Source organism: Pseudonaja textilis, chromosome 7 (assembly GCF_049901715.1).
Source record: "Pseudonaja textilis isolate UNSWEBS1 chromosome 7, rPseTex1.2, whole genome shotgun sequence".
Classification (NCBI taxonomy): Eukaryota; Metazoa; Chordata; class Lepidosauria; order Squamata; family Elapidae; genus Pseudonaja; species Pseudonaja textilis.
In genome coordinates, this window is record NC_141996.1 from 24,788,901 (window position 1) to 24,810,981 (window position 22,081).

Here is a 22,081-nt window from a genome sequence, read left to right on the forward strand (position 1 = left end):
ATGCAGTGCAACATCTAGGCCTCCCCCTCCCCCGAGTTAAAGCAGTGTATGCTGGGAATCAGAGACGGGAAGAAAGGGGATTACATAAGCGCCCTTTGTGGGAGGTTTGCGTGACGCAAAGCGGTGATGCAGACTTTGGCTTTCCTTTAGATTTCTTTTTAAATGACCTACACATGCCCTTTTCGTTCCTTATATAAATAGCGTCATATGTATTCATGTTGTCGTGGTTCGCATCCCCCACGAAATAAAACCAAACAAACCACGTTATAGCTTACTGCATGTAAAGTAAATGTAAAGTCAAAGCATGCCTTTTTTCCCCAGTCAATCCCATTGAACTTCATCATCTTCTCAATCAAATGCGCGCTCGTTATAGAGTAAGCAGTTTTAAAGTTTATGGGACTGACTTTTGTATAGGGAATGGGAAATGTGAAGGGGACCAGCCCGATGAAAGGGATCTAGGAGTCCTACTGGGGACTGACAGCCACTTAAATATGAGCCAGTGGTGTGCTAGAAAAAGCCAATGCAGTCCTATGTGCATCAACAGAGGGACAATATTAAGGTCATATGAAGTATTAGTATACTTTATACTGCTTTGGTAAGATCACACTTCGAAATAATGCATCACGTTCTTGATCACCGTGATTCAAAAAAAGATGTTGAGAAAGGGTGGAGAAGAACAAAGGGGGCTGGAGGCCAAAACATATGATGATTACTTGCAGGAATTGGGTATCTAAGAAAGAGAATTACTAGGGGTGACATGATAGCAGTCTTCCAATATTTGAGAGATTGTCACAGAAAAAAGCACCTGAAGGCAGGACAAGAAGCAATGGATGGAAACTAATCAAGGAGAGATCCAATCTAGAACTAAGGCGAAATTTCCTGACAGTTCCAACCTCCCTTACAACTATTCTGTATGTCAAATTTTGTACAAATACAATCCTCACAATATTTTTTCACTTATCAGGGAAATATGCAACTGTATATACAACTGTATAAATAACAATTATTATAGGATTCTTTAAGACTTTTAAGAGGCTTGTGACAGCAGAGGACTGATTTCTCATTTCACCCTTTCCTCTTCCACTTGGTTCTCACTGTATTCTACATCAATCCAGTTTTATTTTTGTTCATGTAAGTCAGTGATCTAAATGGGATCCATAAGTGGGAAAATGTGAAATAACTCTTGCTATTATATTTTACTTGGGTTGTTTCTCTGCCTTTAATGAAAAATGTTGATTTATCCGATTATTTTAAATATTCAATTATAATTGATACATTGATTATATGCCATCAAGTCATTTTCCACCTGATGGATTTTCTCCATGAACTAATTTCACTGCAAAAATTGGATGACCACTAGATGGCACTAAAGATTTAGAGTGTTCTGTATCCTTTTGTCACCATCTTATGGTAAATTTAATTTTGCACTCTAGATACTACAGCCCTAATTGCACTTACGTTGTGATAGCATTGCGGGAGACATTCTCATTGTCTTCTTCTTCTTCTTCTTCTTCTTTTTCTTCAGCGTTTGTCTCGCGCTCGGGCGAGGTCCGCTAATGTCCTTGAGTACTGCTTCCACACCTCTCTGTCTGCCACGCGTGTCGGGTCTGCCTTCGCGATCTCTAGATCGGCCTTGATCGTGTCCATCCAGCGTTGTTTAGGTCTACCACGCGGTCTCGCTCCTCCGACAGTCACCTTCATTACAGATTTGATGATGGATTCTTCCTTGGCGCGGCTCACGTGGCCGAACCATCGTAGCCGGGACTGCCTCATGACCGTGGGGATGGGCACGACGTTGAACCGCTCACGCACTTCTTCGTTCCTGACGCGATCGAGTAGGGTGAGGCCTACCGACCATCGGAGCATTCGCATCTCCATTATCTGGAGTCTGCTTTCGACTTCTTTGGTCGTCGGCCAGCACTCTGCGCCGTATATGGCCACGGGCGCACCACAGAGTTATAGATTTTCGCCTTCAGGCGCATCGGCATCTTCTTGTCACAGAGGACGCCCGTGACGGACTTCCATTTGCCCCACGCTGCATTGATCCTGGCTGCCACCTCAGTTTGTAATAGGCCTTCTTCCCCAAGAGTAGTTCCCAGGTACTTGAAGGTGGAGGCGCGCGGTAGCTCCTGCCCGTTCACGTGGATGGAGCCTGTCATTTCATTGTCAGTGGTCAGGTATTCAGACTTCTTTAGGTTCAGCCGGAGCCCGAACTGCTCGAGGCGGTCGTGCCACTGTTGGACTCGGTGCTCGAGTTCAGCCTTGCACAGGTTTGCCAGGAACACATCATCGGCGTAGAGCAGTCCATGGGGCGGGCGTGTACAGGTCGTGGTGTAATTGTGTCCATCACCAGAATGAACAGCAGTGGTGAGAGAGCAGAGCCCTGGTGTACGCCGACGGTAATATTAAACTCTTCTGATATCCCAGCTGCCGCTTTTACACGGCTTTTGTGACATCTGTATAGGAGTTGGACCCATTGTACGAGCAGCTCAGGCACGCCGTGATCTCGCAGTGCGTACCAGATGAGATCGTGCGGGACACGGTCGAAGGCCTTTTCCAAGTCTAGGAAGGCGGTGTGGAGCGGGATTTTCTTCTCTCTGTGAGCCTCCATCAGCATCCGCACACCGAAGATGGCGTCGGTGGTGCCGCAGTTCTTGATGAATCCAGCCTGGTTGACGCTGATGTCGACGATGTCCCGAATGCGCTTATCAAGGACGCGTTCAAAGATCTTCATAGTGTGTGACAGTAACCTGACCGGTTCTGTAGTTGGAGCAGTCCGCTGGGCTGCCCTTTCCTTCCAGATCGGAACAGTGGTGCTGCGGTACCAGTCGTGTGGCACTTTTCCCGTGGAGACGATGTTGTTGAACAGCTCGCACAGCCACAATGCCGAGCCCGGTAGTGCCTTTTTCCAGAAGTCGGCAGGGATGTCGTCTGGTCCTGTTGCCTTACCGCTTTTCATGGCCTTGATGGCGTCGGCGACTCGCTGGCATAAATGCCTGAGACTGGGCCTTCAACTGGGTCACCTCGCGGGGTTCGTGGGTGTGGAACTCCTCGGTGGAGATCTTCTCGAAGTATTGCCGCCACCTCTCCGCAGCGTCTCTGGGGTTGACGATCAAATTTCCCTTTCGTCGTTGATCCCATGAAACTGGTCAATGTCCAGGGTCTTCCTGTGTCTGCTTTTGGCTAGGCGGTAGATCTCATTCTCGCCTTCTCGCGTGTTCAGCTTCTCGTAGATGTCATCGTAGTGGGAGCTTCTGGCTGTCGCTACTGCTTTCTTGGCTGCCTTTTTGGCCGCCTTGTATTCGCAGAGCTCTCGCTGGTCTTGTCCTGAAGAAAGGCCTTGTAGAGCCGTTTCTTCAGGTGTACGGCATCTTGTACTTCCGGTGTCCAGAGCCATGTATCTCCCTCGATGCGTCTCCGTCCTGGCTTGGTGCAACCAAGCTGTTGGCAGCCGGCAGTGTGAACAGTGCTCTTCAGCATGGACCACGCTTCCTGTGGCCCGTCGACCATCTGCAGGAACTGCTCCGGTTTGATGAGGGGTCCCGCCATCTTCTTCTGGTTCCACCACTTGATTCGTGGCTGGTCTGCATTCCTTTTGTCAATCCTGGTCTTGGGCTTGCTGATCCTGATCTTCGCCATCAGCGGCCTGTGCTGACTGCTCGATTGTGACGGGTACACCTTGGCGTTGAGCACGTTTTTAGCGGCTCTTCGTCGTACGATGATGTAGTCGATCTGTGTGTGGTGGCTCCCTTTCTGCTATGGTAGGTGAGGAGTTGAGATTCTCGCCTAATGAAGCAGGTATTCGTGATGGTCATATCATGGGAGTCGGCAAAGTCCAGGATCCTCTGGCCATTCTCATTCAGATCGCCTGTGCCGTGCCCACCGTGGCACTGGTGTCCGCTTTTGTCCCGCCCTACATGACCATTCAGGTCGCCCGAGATGATGATGTCGTCTTCGTGTGGGATCTGCCTGAGTTGGATGTCGAGCAGTTCCCAGAAGGTATCCTTCTCCTCCTCGTGACATCCGGTCTGAGGGGCGTAGGCAGACAAGATGTGTAGGCGCTGCCTCTCGGTCGCCACGACGATTATCATCAGTCGCTCTGTGAGGCGCTTAACTTCTGCGACGGAACTTTGCCAGCTTGGACTGACAACCACAGCTACACCGCCGCGGTTTTCCTTACAGCTGGTGTATATGATCTTGTAGCCGTCTATAGTCGTAGCCTTGTTGCCCTTCCAGCGAGTTTCCTGGAGGCAGCAGATGTCCAGCTTCCTGTCCCGCATGGCCCTGACGATCTCGGTCGAGCGTCCAGTCAGCGAATCCACGTTCCAGGTGGCCACCTTGAGCGCCTGGCAGTCCTCTGTTCCCCGCTATGCGTTTTTCACACGGATCGGGTAGTCTCCGTGCGCATCGGACCCGGACGCAGTCGCCATAGCTTTCTCACACGGTGCAGGTGCGCCGTGCTTTCCGCGTGGACCATTTCGTTGATTTTTGGCGCAGGCCAATGGTCTCCTGCGCCCGTCGGTTCCCCCGAACGCGGTAGCATTGGACGTGTGTTTTGTAGTGGACGTTTCCACCATGTTGATGCGGCATTTGAGTACTCCAGCCGGCCTGTCGCGTGGGCCTGTCGTCGGAGGGTCTGCTCTCAGTTACGGTCAGCGTTTGGCGGCTTCGCGCATCCAGGGGACACCACTTGGAGGTGGCAGACCGCTCGTCTTCTCTCTTTAAAAAACACTGATTGGCAACTGTTAGTATAACTCTTAAATTATCCTTATTTTATGAGTGCCTGTCAAACCCAGAATATTTTTGTCAAAGGGAAAAGAGAAACCAAATAAATCCCTATAATTAAGTTTTATGCAAAGTACAATTCTAGATATTAAATGTTTACACTTAATTTTAATCCACAGATGTCCTACACCAAAAATCCCAAACTCCTATCCTCCAACTTTTAGCTATTGTTCTATTCCCAGGGTGAATTTATCTATGTGCCTATGTGCCTGTGTCTGTGTGTGTATTTGGTGCTTTAGTGTTGACTCCAAGTAAATGCCTGGACAAGTCTCTGCAATTTTGTTAACAAGATTTCAGAAGTGGTTTACCTTTGCCATATGCCAATTAAGAAAGGGAGTAGAAGCATGGATAATGACCCACAGGGCGATCAGGAGAATAGAAATCTTTGAAATGGATCAAATGTGTATAAAATGAGATGTTCCTCTAAAGAATAGGCAAAGATGGGGAAATTGTAAATAATAATTAAAAAAGGAAATTGAAATTGTTGGATCACATGATATACAGTGAATAATTTCAACTATTTCAATTAATTATACAAGGAAAGATTCAAGAGACATGCACCACTGGATGACTGTATTATACTTTGGCTGAAAAATCTACATGCATGGTTTGGCCAAAATGTAATTTTGTTCAGAAAGACAAATCACGTTGACAGTTGCCAACCTCCTCTAGGAAAAGAAGAAGAGTTAACATTAATTGGATGATTTAGCAGGAAATTTTAATCTTTTGCATCCTTCCAGATCCTACTTATAAAAGAATCATTTATTTGTTTGATTGATTGGTAAGCCATCCATTGCAAATTCATGACTCTGGGTATAAGCAAATAATTCTCTATGCACAAATTTCAGTCTTTCTGAATTAAAAGTTGATTAAAAAAAACTGTTCCCACTGAAGCATGTGAATGATATGGTAACTATTGCTATTCCATACATCTGCTGTGGAGTTTAGAGGAGGAAGAAGTGGAAAAGGAACAATATTATTTGAAATTTTATGTACTGAGCAAGAAACTATTTTGCTAGCCAAAAATCTGTCTTTCTCATTTTTTATGCATCTGCTTTAGAAACTAAAGTGATGCGTTTTTGTAAAGAAATGGGGCTAAATACAATCTTCAACAGAGCTTGAAATTAAGTTTGGGCAAAGTACTGTAAATATCTGAGGAAGGTGACAGCTTCTGTCCCCCCAATATAGTCTTCAAATATGTTTTTCTTTTAAATCAAAGTGGAGTTGGGTGAAAGAAGCTATAATAAAATTGCCTTACCTACTGGTATTTAATCAAGTATACATCAGCTCTGTACACTTAGTTCCCAATGTTAATTGCAAATAGAAATAGGAATGCTGGACCAAAATCTATTCTGCAACTTCCCAAACTGTTTCTTCTTCCTCCACAAAAAAATGACTCTGTTTTTCTACTTTATTTTCAGTGCACTGACTGGCAAATGTTAAAAAATTTTGTTCTGGTGGTAAGTTCTTTGTGCTTACTTTATACTTGCAAGTAATTAAGTGTGTACCTGCTAGCATTGCTTTTGTTACACATCTCTCTGAGGCTTTGCTAGCTGCCCAAACTTCTCAGGCTAAGAAAGACCAGTGGAGGAGTGAACACACCATGCCTTTCATTGGGATTTAATTAAGCAGTCTGGGAGATCCCTGAAAATGTTATGATACAAATGTTAAACACACTGTCATTAGATGCATTGTAATTAAGTAGAAGACCCTCATCTTACAATTTATGAGAATGTGCCTGAAGTTCTGTTCTTTGTTGAAAGAGATTCTGCAAGAGAATTCTCTTTGATTGAATTGAATTAAGGCTGATAGAAGGTTTCCATCATGGCACAAAATGATATTTTGGTGGCTCTAGTAATATAAAGGTCTGTGTCACAGCAGCAGTGGTATCTGGCGGAGAAGACAAGGAGGGGATCAGATTAATATCAGTGTTGTACATATATATCAAAACAGGTAGAGTGTGGTGATGCTACAACACTGTCTTATCTTAGTTATTCTGGCCAAAGCTACAAGTTTCTCGAATACTACATGGGGATGGTAAATTCAGAATGGGAATTCAGTCTCTGCTCTCATTAGACTGTTCTATTCCTTTAGACTGTTTTTAAAAAAGCATGTTGCACTTCTGTATATCCAAATCATGTTTACCTGACCACATTGATAACATTCTGACACTTTTCTCTTGTCCAGTGAATGTTCCTAGTTTATGTTCTCAGTAATATTTTGTGACAGAGATTCTTTGTCTTTGAGAATTTTTTTACTGCCATTGGATATATATTCCTATCCTTTCTGACCTCAAAATTTCTGTGCAGAAAAATACAGAAAATATAAAAAATGTAGAAATCAAAGTCTACGGAACAACACAGCATTGCAACAGAAAGCAACTTTAACATCTATTTGGCAGAAAGAAATTGTGATTTTTTTTCCATTGACAAAGAAGAATTCTCAAAGCAGCCTTTTCTGTATTCTGGAGTACTAAATGCTAATTATAATAAAGATGCCAAAGAGACAAATGAGAACAAAAGAAATATCATTTTTTCTTTCACAGATTTGGAATCATAGATGATTAGGAAAAGAATCTATCACATCATAGATTCTTTTCCTAATCATAGACATGAGAGTTAGAAAGGGCCATTCAGGCCAGCATGTCCTAATTCCTGACAGGAATATAACAGACAGATGCCTGACTAGCCTCATCTTGAACACATCCAATGATAGGGAGCTCATCAATGATTAATGATTCTACCGTAGCCATTGATAGGAAGGTTTTTCAGTTGGTATCTATCTTTCTATAATTTGGGTCTATTATTCTATATTCAGCTCCCTGGGAGAATGTCTAGAAAGTCTTGTTTTCTTCTATATCACACACTTTCAGGTATTTGACATACAGTAGTTGACATTTAACATATGCCATTCCTATTCAGTTTTCTCTTCTGGCTAAATACTTCTTGTTTCTTCCATCACTCTTCATATAATTGAATTTCTAGTTCTAACTTTCTGATAACTACCTTCTTGGAACTTGTTCCAGTATGTATCAACCCTTCCCAAAAATGTGATGCCAAGAACTGGATACAATAATTCATAATAAGAATAATTTATAATAACACTCTTGACAGTTAATAGGATGTTTTACAGATATGTAAGCAATTTAAAAACAATTACACAAAACCACAAAGATATTAAATGCATAGTTTGAGACAAAAAAGCATAGAGTGCATAAACAATAGCCAGGAAGGCAGGGGGAGAGAGCAGATTTTAAAGCACTTATTAGTGCTGGTCCCTGATCCAGCATCTGATGCAGCTAATATTTCGCCATTATGCTTCAGCCTGGGGGCTTGGCAATTCTGCAGCATATTGAGACCTGGATAACATCTGTCATGCAGAAACAGGCATATGATACTCTGCATCTTCTGCAGTCAGCAATGCCTTCTGGTAAAACGAGCCCTTCCTAAGCAAGCTTTGTAGCTGCCTGTCACTGACCCCTGTTGACTTACTGTGATTAGCTAAAGGCAGCCAGAAATGGAGTAATAGTACTAACTATCTTAGGTTTACTTGTATAATTCATTATTTAACCTGAATAAATGTGATTAAATATTATTGTTCTGTATCTTACGCACATGCATATTTATAGATGTTCTATTGACAGTGGAATAAAGGGTAACATTGATCAATGAGTAAGTATTTTCTTGCAGATCTCAACCTCTGTCTTTTAAATGAATATGTCTATGAGATCTCAGTCATTACAGAAGTAAAAAAGAATAAGAAAGATGTTGCTTTCTTGTTTTCAATGAATTTGCTTTTATCATGAGCTTGTCATACTTTACTGCATATATAAATATTTATGATGCAGTTACATGGCAATATGGTTTTCTTCTGTAATTGCTATATTTCATCTCCTTGTGAATAATAGTTCCCCAAATGATATTATCACCACTATGGTCTATATACTACTAAAACTGTTGTTGTCATGACCTTTAAATGGATGAAATGGTACATCATGCAGAATCAATTTTTAACTAAAGTACCTCAGATGCACTAACTTGTAGAATGCATCCAAAATCCAAAATCCCACGACACTTAAGGAAATGAAATTTGGGAAAGTTGTAACTGATTCATGCTACTTGCTGGGGTTGGACTGCTGCAGTGGGATGAAATAGCAATAGCACTTACACTTATATAGTTTTACAGTGCTTTACAGCCCTCTCTAACTGCTTTACCAAGTCAGCATATTGCCTCCCAACAATATGGATCCTCATTTTACTGACCTCAGAAAGATGGAAGGCTGAGTCAATCCTGAGCCGGTGAGACTCGAACTGCTGAATTGCTGGCAGTCTGCAGTTAGCAGAAGTAACCTGCAGTGCTGCATTCTAACCATTGTGCCACCATGGCTCTTCATATCTGTTTCATTTGCACTGTCTACTGTGGCTTGATGAATCATCCAAAGCAAGACCATAATATTGTGATATATTTGTGTAAGCTGAACTTCTTAACCAAAATAAAAATCCAGAGCTACATATATTGAAGCATGTGATCTATGATCCATATTGCAGCAGAAACTCAGCATGTTGAAAAAATGGTAGACACAATAAGAGATATCAGAAGCCATCCAGGGAATGTACAAGATGTGGCTGGCAATGATTCCTATCCTATCTGAAGGAGATGGTCTTCAGAAATGGGAGAATGTGAAGGACACCAGGCAGGACATACTATTAAAACTTAGGTTCCTATAACCTAACTGAGCAAAATGGTGCAACATAGGGCAAACTTTTAAAATTAAGATACCTCAAATGGGCTAATTTACAGAATGCATCCAAAATCCAAGACCCATGACACCAATAGAATTGAAATTTGGCAGATTTTATAAAACATTTTGAGACAAAAATATTTTCATAAAACAATTTATGAAATAATATCCAATATCATAAAAAATTATTTGCAGATATTTGAGTGTACTATAGATTTCAACAGATACATCTCTGAATGTATCCCAACATTTCCAGTGAAGGCAATATATTAGAAGATCTGTCATTGTTGAAGGTATTGAGGAATCTGGTAAAGGGATAACTCTGAAAGAATGACTAAATGAAGGAGGGAGGGAGGGAAGGAAGGAAGGGAGATCTGTGTGGTATTCAATATCTTCCAGCATTTCAAGTGAAAGCATTATATTAGAAGCTCTGCTATTGTTAAAGGCATTGAAAAAATAGTAAGGAAATATTTTTGAAACAAGTCACAGATTGTCTAGTTTATTTTTTTTAAAAATGAATATGTCTCTTACCATTGATCTTCTTTTGTTCCTTCTCTAAACACCGGGATCTTTTCATTAGATAATATATTTGGGCAACATGGTATCCAAGCACTGAAACAGTTTTAATCTAGATGAAGGATGCCTTCATGTTTCACCAACTTCCTTTGTTTTAGTAGTTGTGATGATTCAAACAAATAATCTCATTGAAATGATTCTCTAAAAGTCTTTGCTTTTGTGATTATGTGAGAATGAATTTGCCAGAATGTCTTTTCTATAGTATTTTCTGACTTCAAAGATTTATTTGAACAAAACTGCTGTCACTGTAATACATTTTTATTTCTGATATTTTGTGAATAAGTTTGGCAGAGAAAGAAATGAATTTGTTATTTCATAAAGAGTCTTTGAATCCACAAATATATGCATGATTGGAACTTGATTCTTTTCCCTCTTTTATTAATACACATACTTTCATGAAGCAAAAACAAGAAGATTGCATAGCCATGTTGCAATATGGCATTTATTTTTTGATATTTGTATATATTCTTCAGACAGATTGGGTGTTTTTTTTTTTATAACACTGGAAACTTATTTTTATTTCATTGGTATTTTCCCTTACAGGTCTTTCAGAATGGCCATCCCTGGAGAGACAGGATATGGTGTACGAGGAAAGAAAGTAAAGGCAGACATTTTAGAAGTAAATGCTAAAAATCTCTAACAAACGTTGGTAACAAATTTCTACCTTCTATGTATTCAAAGGAGTCTATCTTCAACCTGCATTTTTTGTTCAAACCAGCATATCTCTGAAAAAATAAACTAGAGATACAATCTAAAAGATGCTTATGTAAACTGAATGGGGAAAAACACTATAAAGCATCTATTGTTTCTTGTTCAGAGCAGAGAATTCATGCGCTAAGTAGGCTGAATCCTCTCTAACCCCAAATCATTTGCTTGTACAGAATCTGTTTCCAAATTAAAAGATAAACCAACTACAAGTATACTTCATAAAAACTTTTGACACACATGCTATGTGGTCTACACATCAACCAGGGGTGGTATTCAGCAGGTTCTGATCAGTTCTGGAGAACTGGTAGTGGAAATTTTGAGTAGTTCAGAGAACTGGCAAATACCACCTCTGACTGGTCCCGCCTCCATCTATTCTCTGCCTCCCAAGTCCCAGCTGATTGGCTGGGTCTTCTTTTGTTGCCCTTCACAGGAGAACGGAGCTGGAAAGCAAGTTAGTGGGATGGGGACAGAATTGGATTTTGCAGTATCCTTCCCCTGGAGAGGAGTGGGAATGGAGATTTTACAGTATCCTTCTGCAATACCCACCAAGCCACACCACGCCTACCAATCCACACCCACAGAACTTGTAGTAAAAAAATTGAATCCCACCACTGATATCAACCTACAATTTGTTTAACCTTAATTAATAAACCACAATTAGTTGCATTTGCAATGTACACTGTCACATATATTTGTGTATGTATATATGTGTATCTGTGCGAATATATACAGACTTTCTCAGTGAACACATCTGCATGTGCGTACCTCTCACAGACACACACACTTTTTTTTTTTTGCAAATTCCAGTCCCAGCAATTTTTCTATCAAGTGCGCACAACCAAACATATTTTAATGTAAACCAGCCACTTAACAGCAAGAGTTCTCAGTCTTGGGACAATATAGCAGTTGTTTGGTGAAAAGGGTGAGGATTGCAAATGACATAAGGAAGCATCATTTTGAAATGGATAACAGTGCGAAGAGAATATCCATTCTTGTAACAAAGAAGCAGGTATCTGCGTATTAGAAATTCATATACCCCTGAATTACTGAGTTAAATAATATTAATGAGTTCCAGTTCTAAATTCAACAGATTCAGGCTTCACCGCATAGAAGAACCTGCTTTCCATCTGATGCCTCCCAGATTTCTTTCTAGCTGTCAAACATAACAGACATTCTATGAACAGGGTACATTTTTTTCATTGCGCTCACCTTTTGTATTATGCTCTGTGCTAAGAACCCAAGATAAATAGTTGATGCTGCATTATGAGAATGGAAGATATTCTTTTAAACATGACAGTCTATGTGCCAAGTTTTGGAATGTATGACTCATCAAACTTTAATGAAGCCAACATTTATTCAGCTAAATTTGGGGAAGGTCATAGTTTTTACAGAAGTAAAACAATGACATAAACTTTACCCAAGAAGAAATTGAGAGTTTATTCACATTACCTATCCTCAGAAGGTTCTATCATGTCCTATCATCAGAACATTCTGGCAACTGTTTCTGAAGGGCAGAATTCCTATTAATCTCTCATTGTTGGAATGTGTTTTTCTGCTTCCCTTGGCTCTGTGCTTTAACCTGGGGGCGCTGGTGTGGGACAAGGTCATTTCTTGGTTATGTTCAATGTTCAATTGTGACTTTATACTTTTCCCCCACTTGCTATGGGAAAATCGTTTGATTGTTTACATGTTATTTACATTTTTATCTGCCCAGAGCCATATATATAACTCCACCAAATAATAATAATACTAATAAATATTGTACTTTGATGTAACTATTCCAAGTAATGTGCCTTTTATAAATGACGTGGTGGTGATTTTTCAATGCTGATAATGTTCAAGTGGTGATCCAGATATTTTGGGATTGCACCTTGTTTTGGGATTACCATTGATACTATCTTCTTCTGTCGGAGTTCTTTTTAATATTATTTTTGTTTTCCCCAGGCTACCTACATTTTTCCTGTATAAATGATACTTAGTTTCATCATTTTCCAATCACTGAAAGTAGAAGTGTTTTCCAGTAGATATTTATGGGATAGGATGAAAAGCTTAGATGATTGGAAAAATGTTAACTGTTAGATTTTAAAAATAGCACAGCAAGAAGTAGGAAACTTAAAGATTGGTTTGTGTTTTGAATTTACCTTTTTTTTTGTAAAGTAATAAATTATAGGTATATCTTTCTATATCTATACCTGTGCAGGTGTGTATGTGTGTGTGTGTGTGTGTGTCTGTATATATATATGTTTTCTTAAGTTTTCGTGGGTACTTACATGTATGGCATTCAGCTTTGTTCGGGTATTTTCCCACGTCATTGTAGTTGTGCTTTTAAAGTTGTAGCAACGCGTTTCGGCAGAATCTCATCTGCCGAACCGTTGCTACAACTTTAAAAGCACAACTACAATGACGTGGGAAAATACCCAACAAAGCTGAATGCCATATATGTAAGTACCTACTAAAACTTAAGAAAATATATATATATATATATATATATATATATATATATATATATATATATATATATGCAATAAAAATATAAATTATAATTAAAATTATGGTAAAAAGTCTTATGATTATGCAGTCAGTACATTTCCAGTATTTCAACAAACTATTTGTGATAAGTTGTTCTTGGAACTATTGGAAATGAGAAATACCAACATATTTCCTTTATTGAACCCAAATGGGGCAAGGGGCTGCAGCAAGAAAAACAGATACGGGACACCAGTTATCTTCATGTGAAATTTTCATACTATATTTATCAATAGCCAACATAAATAAGCATTAAAATGGCTTCGTAACACTTAGTAAGACACTTTCTTATTTTGGTATTGATTGGTATTGTGGGTTTTTTGTGGTATGTTTTTTCTCTGACAATATAGTGTATTAATAATTCATGAAATTCAGGGATCAAAACAGTGGCTTATGACATACACCAGAGCTTTTCTGTACAGTACTTTTTAAACAGTTCAATTCTTTCACATTACATTTCTCAGGCAATTTTGCAAACACCCTTCTAAATACTGCTTCAGTGGCTTCTGTGTCAGACTTCACATAGCTCAGGATTCCAGTAACTTTCTGCTCACTGCACCAATTCCATTTGCACCCTTGTTGTAATAGAAGTGAAAAGACTTTTGTCTCCAGCCACACAGTTCTTATTTTTCATTTTGTAGCAATCATTCAACATGCACAAAAGGCAGGCAAGACAGGAATGAACTTTGGGAATTTGAGATATGTTTTTAACCAGCTGCAAGTTTGAAAGCTCTGTTTTCAAGTTCTGCTCCATTTTCTCTGTAGCTCAGTGGAAGATTTCCATGAATCTTAGCCTACTTGGCATTTTTACCTCACTCCCTTCACATTGTCCTCTCTCTCCCTTTCTACATCTGGGCTCTTTAGGCAAACCCAAAGCCCTCCCCCCAAAATAAGGGTATACCAGACTGATCCATTAGACCAAATAAATCATAATTATTTTATCACTGGTGAATAACTTTCTTCTGATACTACATTTTAGTAAATATATTTGTTTCCATGGAATGTTGGGCACATGCAAGTGAGGTATTAATATCATTAATAGGCTAGATTGAATTTTTTGGCCTATTCTGGAAGCTTCAATTTGGTGCTAAAAAGTCTGCCTTTCTTTGGGAGTTTATATCTCATTATCATGTTATATTGCTTCAGGCAAATCTGACATGTCATTTAGCAATTTTTATTAAGTAATAAATAAAGATATCTTATGCTAAGAAGAAATAAAAAAACAAAACACCACGGAAGAAGATAATGGCCAACAAATTCCTTTTTGGCAGTATTTATTTATTTTTTACTTTACTTTTTTTCTTACTATCGACATAAATAGGTGCAAGGTGGGATCTAATAGTTAGTCCTCAGCTATTTTTTAAAGATAATATTTTTAGAAGCTTCTGAGGATTCTACTGGCCACTGAGTTCTATTAAAAAAAGACATCCTTGGTTTCCCTCAAAGAAGTAGATGATAAGAGAACTAAAAGGCTCTTGACAAACTGTTTGTGTCAACTTGAACACCCACATAGTCTCTTTTCCTTTAAATTATATACTTTTCACATTATTATGCTTCTAATTATTTTTCTAATTTAAGACACCAGTCATTTCCTGACGTTATGCAGTGAGCATGAATATATATGACATTTCAGCAGTGAGTAGAAAAAATGTAATTCCCTGTTGAGTTTCAGTTGAACACAGGGTGGAAGAGAAATAAAAATATTCTCCATAAAAATAGCAGACAATCCAGGTTAATACAAATGAAATACAATAGGCAGAAAAGACCTGTTAAATAAGTCAAGAAATAAAGACATGTTCTGACATATCTCAGAATCATACTCAGAATTGGCTCAGTTGCTAGAAAATGTTCTCCTTCAGTTTTTTCAGTTGCAAGAACTTAACAAATCACAAAACATCAAAAGTATGGGTTTTTTTTTTTGAAGTGAACATAGCCCACCTTAATAAAAAACTTTTTTTTGTGCTTTTACCAGCCATTATATTTTGGCCCATATATATCCCCACCCACTTTCCCATTTGAATTCACACTTGCTGATGACGTACCAACACTTTGTTATCTATTCTACAGATATGATTGTTGATTGCTAATAAGTACTTCTGTTTGCAACTGATGCTTACAATTGATGAATGTATTTGTAATTAAAAAGTTAGGAATCGGGATAGTGGCTTTTACTACTGTTTGTGAATGTTCACTTTTTAGTATTACTTTTTAAATTTTTTTGCTTTCATCACATCTATTAAGCTAGGAGTCCATGGCTCAGTATCAGTAAACATTATCTATTCACTCCAAGCATGGCTTGGTTGGAGTCTGTATCATTCCACACAGAGTTGAAATTCATCATGCAGCTGCATTGACAATTTAAGAATATGCTAGATATTTACAAAGCTACAAAGAATAAGAAAAATCTTTCTAGATTGGACCAAAGGAATACTAATTATGTGAGATTTCCTAGTTCCAAAAGTAAACTCATAACTAGTTCCTGTCTGATATATTGCCCACAGAGAATTAAGTAGTCGAGTGCTTCTTATTGTTCCTATTTCTCATGACAAAGATTTATCTACATAGCCACAGGACATGATGCTGAGTTGCTGATGCAGAAGTTCTCAAACTTGCTACTTCAGTTTATCATTCAGATTCAAGAGGAACTATTTGATCTTGGTTGGATATGAAAAAGGGAACTGATGCATATCCCATTCTCCAGTAGACATCTTCATGGTCTTCCAGGAAAGAATTGCCTACCCACATTCTTTCAAACAAGAATTCCTAAGTCTAAAAGAAGTTTTAAGTAGGTAATTCTGAGAGTGACTCTCTCTTTCCTGCAATAGTGTGGAATATTTCATTGGCAGTAGGCAGGAACTAGTTCATTTTGAACTGCCATTCTTTGGAGTAGATTTGCAAAAGCTGATGTCTTAATACATATTGCAAAACAAAGCTTCGAACGTGGATTAGCAAAGAATAATTTTGCCCCTTATTCCAACTACGCTTTTCTTAACAGTATCCCAAATGCGATGTTTACAGAAATGCTTCAAATGTTCTTCAAAAAAGTATTCCAACACAGAAATAACAATGAAGAAACAGGTCCTCTTAGTTGGTTGTGAATGACTAGAATATAGAATAAATGGCCTTGAATATGACATTGACTTTGTTTCTTTATTCCTGATTTTAGAGAACTTAGAAGCTGGATGCAATACAAATATGGATGTTATTCTTGATTGTTGCATCAGTATCCTGCTGATCATAGATAGGTGTGCAAGAAGTTGCTATCTACAAAGTAAACAACAAGAAAGGGAATTTTTAAAGGGCACATATAAGTATACAATATATTCTTGGACAGATTCAGCACAATTTGGAATACAAAGAACTACATAAATTCATGCCAGGATTTAAACTATAACAGTAGTTTTAACCCAAACTACTAACCTCTTCCTAACACAAAAAGGAGAGCATGTTCAGAGCAACAAAACAACAAAACTGTCAGTCAGCATATTGAAATGAGAGACATTGCTCCAAAGCTATCCAATAATCCTGGATTTCTGACATTCCATCATAAAGAAGGAGTTATTAAAATGATACCATCCTTTAGCTGAATGCAGTTTATAATGGCAACAGAAACAACATTGAAATCTTGAGAAAGTGAAATTACATGTTACTCTGGGAGCAGATAATATATGATACATTCAGATTGTTTCTTTCTCAGAAAGCTTAGTCTCTGTACCCTACCCCTTTCTCCTTGCTCAAGAAGTTTACTCTGGTTTGTTTTAGAGCCTCATTTTTTTCCTCTGAAATGCAGAGTGTCTCCAAATATGAAATATTTCTGCTGCATCAACACTGAAAAAAGACAATTCACTCAGTGTTAGATAAGGAAATTTCCTTTCTACTTAAGGTGCATGGGGCAGTTAAGGACACGGGAAAATGTGTAAGAAGAAGGATGGAGATGGAATTAGCCATTATTGAGAACATACATTCACAAGATACACATTGATTGTGGTATCATTCTCTCATTTTGGCAATCTGGTGGAAGATCAAACTGATCTTACAGGGAAGAGCTGCTTTGCATTAGAAAATATATTGAAATTTCCAATATGAATATTCTGGTTCAAATGTAGGAAGAGCTTGAGGGAAGTTAGTGACGTACACAACTCTAGGATTGCAGGGTTGCTCTCTCCCATCTGTCCATGGAACTATGTGCATCCATGACCATTTCTACTTTGGCTTCTGGAGACAAGAGAACATCCCCAGCAATGAAAGTTTTATTTAGTTTTTGTTTCAAGGCTCAGTTATGAATAGATTTTCATAAGAGTTGTTGTTCCTATAATTAACCAGTTTTCTTCCCCTCAGGCAAGCCAAAAAAAAAAAAGAGTGAGAGAAAGATATTTCCCAGGAAGCATCTATGCAGTGTTTAGGTGCTGAGAAAACAGCCTCAAAGGACAGGTGCTAATAATCCAAGTTGTTTTATGTGGTACCAGGCAGAAAAACCTATTCTATTTTTTTCTCAGTTGATTAATGAGACTTCGTTTTACAAATTATTTTAATGGTAAGGAGAAATCTGCATTGCTGATGCATGGTGTTTTTGCATTTCTGGCATTTGTTAAGGTATGAAGTAATCAAGTGCCAGGAGTGAATGTTCTGTTTTTACTCTATAATCCCCTTTCTAGCAGTCTGTAGACATGTTGGCTTCAAACTGCTGAAGAAAGATGATAGTACAGGTAAAAACATAATGAAGGAATTCTTCCACTGAGCTTTTTTAGAAGTGGTGCCAACTCTCATTACTCTGAGGAGTTTTCTTCTTAAGAAATTGTACCATGGGAGATAGAAATCATCCATCCAATTTCTTGCTCATCAATCTGCTGGATGATATTAAACAGTCTTGTGTGCCAGTTCTAGTTTAAGAAACAACAGTCAAACCTGAAGCTGTTCAATTTTAAAAATTCCCCTGTCCCACCATTGGGGGAGGGGGGGAATTAATCTACACATTACATCTCAATAACTTCAAGTCACAAAGACATTGAGTTGAGTCAGGACCAAATGAGATGTTATATCAAACATATAATGCTAGTAGAAAATTAGTGTTCCCTTCTAAAGCTCAGCATAATGTCCAAGTTCTCTTACTTTTGTCTTCCTAGTCTTCAGGAAAGGAACTAAACTCATGTCAAATCTCTTCATGGAAGAGTCATAGCTCAATAGATCAGGATGTAATTTGTATGTAGACAATTCAGGCACTTTCTTTAACATTGAATTTAAAAACAACAGGTAATAAGTACACATTCAACCAGGGAGTCATTGTTAACGATGCTAACAAGAATATATAATTCTGGGCTGAATGATTGAGTAGTTTCATTTGATTAAAGACTATCTGGTATGTTCCATGTCTGGCATCTAATATGAATTATTTTACCTAATTTCATTCTTTATTCTAAGCTCATGATAAACAGACGAATACACAGCCCATTTTTATTTTGCACAGGAATTTGAACATTGCATTACCAATACCTACTGTAATTAACTAGAGCAGAAGCCTCAATCCCTGAAATCTTGACAGAGAGCCATCTTAGTTTTTAGAGCTGCCAGCCAATACTTCTCCCTGGTTCTTTTAAAATTATTCCTAAAGCTTGCAATATATCCTTTTTGTAACATTGAGATTGTGCTGAGTCAGGCTCAGCTTCATAATCAATTACTTTCTTCAAGCAGTGAGACTGTCCAAGAAGAACAAACCTGGCAATATATAGATTAACAGAGCTTTATCAGTTCAGTTTTCAAAGACTGAAATACAGGTTTTCTTCACAAATCCTCTTTTAATTATTTTTTTTAAAAAATAAATAAATCTCATGTTCTGGAAAACAAAAGACCACTTATGTTGTCTTGTTAGACGTAAGTGGTTTAAAATTCTTGGTTTTAGACAGGTTTAACTATTAAATGAAATCAAACAACCGCCTTTTTTACTTTAGGGCCCCTACATTGATTCTTTGTGTTAGGGGATATAAAGAGCTACAAGAAAAACTGGGTAGCACATACTGTGAACTAGATTAACCAAGGGATGATGGGAAACTATTCTGACTCTACATTAGCTAGCCCTTGTTCTTAATATTTTAAGTATCTCTATTAGCTATTTTGGTGTGGTGGCTAGAAACTAGGAAACCATGAGTTCTAGTATTTTCTTAGACATGAAAGCCAGCTGGATTATTTTGGGCCTGTTTCTTTCTGTCTCTCTCTCTCTCAGACCATGATACCAGGCTCAGGTAATGAGCCTATCAATTCCTGTTGCAACCAATGCATCAACACAAATGGACTCTACATTTGCAGGAAAAACACTAGGAAGAAAAAAAAAGACACTCAAATTTTTAATTCAGAGGCCTATTTATAAAGTAATTGAAGAAAGGCATATAGCAACAAGCTGTGAACTGCTACTCAATGCAAGAAGCCTCGTAAATAAAATACCTGAATTTCTCCTCTTACTAAATACGGCTAAATTCAACATTATATTTGTCCGTGAAACATGGCTCATGCATCTCTCCCTGACTCCATTATCACAGTAAGAGACTATCATGTTTACCGATCAGATCGTGAAATCTGTAGAGGAGGTGGTGTTGCTATCTTCTCTAAAAAGTCCCTACATCTAAAAACCATCCAAGTTACCCAGGAGCTTGCTCTTCCTGAGACCATTGTCTGTGAACTGTCCTTAAATATCACATTTTGGTTCTTACTATGTTACAGAGCCCCTGAATATGACATTGAACATGGAAACAAGCTAAATACACTACTAACATGGGCAGCATCCTGCCCACACGCTTTTATCTTTCTTGGTGACTTCAATCTACCTCATATTAACTGGACCCTTAACGAATGTACAACTGAACCCACACATGCAACCTTCTACAATGCAATAACAAATCTGGGACTAGAACAACTAGTAACCAACAACACTAGATTTAACAACTGCCTCGATCTCATCTTCTGCAATAGTTTGAATTCAATTTACGGAATACAAATTAAAGAACCCTTTTCCAACAGTAACCACAACATGATTGACTTTTGTCTCAACATATGTCCACACAAAAATCATCACAATGATAGAATCCCCAATTATAACCTCAAAAAAGGCAATTATGATCTTATAAACAATGATCTCTCATCCCTTGATTGGCAATTTCTATTCTCTGGATGCAATACTGCAGAAGACCATTACAACATATTTTTACTTGAAGTCAAAAGAGTCATCAAACTATACGTACCATTAACAACTCCCAAAACCAGAAAAAAACAAATTATCCAAAACAATAAGGAAGCTTCAATCCAAAAAGAAATCACTTTGATGGAAAAACAAATCTGGTGAAGTTGCCAACATCAAAAGCCGATACAAAAATTTATGCCACCAGATAAAAACTGAATGTACCAATTATCACATTAAACAAGAGGAAAACCTTCTGTGCACCAATTCCACCCACGCTACTATTTTGTAAACAACAAACTAAAGGACTCAAGGTCTATCCCACCCCTGAAAGGACCTAATGGTAAAGACTGCAACGATGACACTATTAAAGCCAACCTCTTCAACACATTCTTTGGCTCAGTATTTGTAAACAGTAATGGATCATGCCCAGTATTTCCTAGTCGAACCACAGACGACTAAAATGATCTAATACATATCGATTTTACAGAAGACAATGTTGAAAAAGCACTTTGCAATCTAAAAGCATCTCTATCTATTGGACCGGACAGAATATGTGCCTACTTCTTAAAAAAACTACCCACTGCCATAGCTGAACCTCTAAAAACTATGGTCACAAGCCACGGTCATCCCCATCTTCAAAAGGGGAGACCCCAACCTAGTTGAAAATTACAGACCAATCTCTTTATGCTGCATCACCTGTAAAGTCATGGAATCAATTATTAACCAATCCATCATCCTCCACTTAGAAACAAACAACCTACTCTCTAATAAACAATTTGGTTTTAGGAAAAAAACTATCATGTAATCTGCAATTCTTACACTGCAAAAACATATGGATTACACAACTCGATCAGGGAAAAGCAATAGACGCAATCTATATAGACTTCTGTAAAGCCTTTGATTCAGTGGTACATGACAAACTACTACTAAAACTAAAATCTTACGGGATCTCTGGACACCTGCATAACTAGATAGAAGCATTCCTGTCAAACAGACAACAAATGGTCAAAATTGGAAGCATCAAATTGGAAGCATCCTATCAAATTCTTTACCTGTCAACAGTGGTGTCCCCCAAGGCTCCACTCTAGGACCAACTCTTTTCATACTCTACATAAATGACCTGTGTGATCATATCAAGAGCAACTGTGTTCTCTTCACTGATGATGTAAAGCTATTCGACACCACAGACAATACTGCTACCCTTCAAAAAGACCTTGACTATGTATCAGAATGGTCAAACAAATGGCAGCTTCAAATCTCAACAAATAAATGCTCTGTCTTACATATTGGCAAAAAAAATCAAAAAATAAAATACAAGCTGAATAGTCAAGACCTTGTTGATGATCCAAACTCTGTCAAGGATCTTGGAGTACTCATCTAAAATGACCTAAGTGCTAGAGCCCACTGTAACTACAGAGCCAAAAAGGCATTAAGAGTTGTTAACCTAATCTTACGTAGCTTTTTCTCTGGCAATATTACACTAATAACTAGAGCATACAAAACATTTGCTAGACCAATACTCGAATACAGCTCATCAGTCTGGAACCCACATTACGTATCTGATATTAGCACAGTTG

The 22,081-nt window shown here is 38.5% G+C and overlaps 1 protein-coding gene and 1 long non-coding RNA gene across 9 annotated transcripts in view; one reads left to right on the plus strand and one right to left on the minus strand.

The window, feature by feature from the left end:
- Nucleotides 1–52: 52 nt before the first annotated feature.
- LOC148125270 (uncharacterized) lies at nucleotides 53–13,001 on the plus strand. Of its 3 annotated transcripts, XR_015744295.1 has the most exons (4): nucleotides 53–123; nucleotides 6,207–6,245; nucleotides 8,414–8,456; nucleotides 10,646–13,001. It is a non-coding gene; the product is annotated as an uncharacterized LOC148125270 (long non-coding RNA). The 3 variants fall into 3 exon arrangements; XR_015744293.1 differs by lacking the exon at nucleotides 8,414–8,456 and having other exon boundaries at nucleotides 9,336–13,001; XR_015744294.1 differs by lacking the exon at nucleotides 8,414–8,456.
- Nucleotides 13,002–14,593: 1,592 nt separating this feature from the next.
- LOC113441713 (galactosylgalactosylxylosylprotein 3-beta-glucuronosyltransferase 1-like) overlaps nucleotides 14,594–22,081 on the minus strand; it is a 55,136-nt gene continuing 47,648 nt past the window's right edge. For all 6 annotated transcript variants that reach the window (XM_087937267.1, XM_087937269.1, XM_087937268.1 and 3 more), the window contains one exon: nucleotides 14,594–16,600. The gene's annotated coding sequence lies outside the window, so the exon portion shown is untranslated. The remainder of the gene's footprint in view (nucleotides 16,601–22,081) is intronic.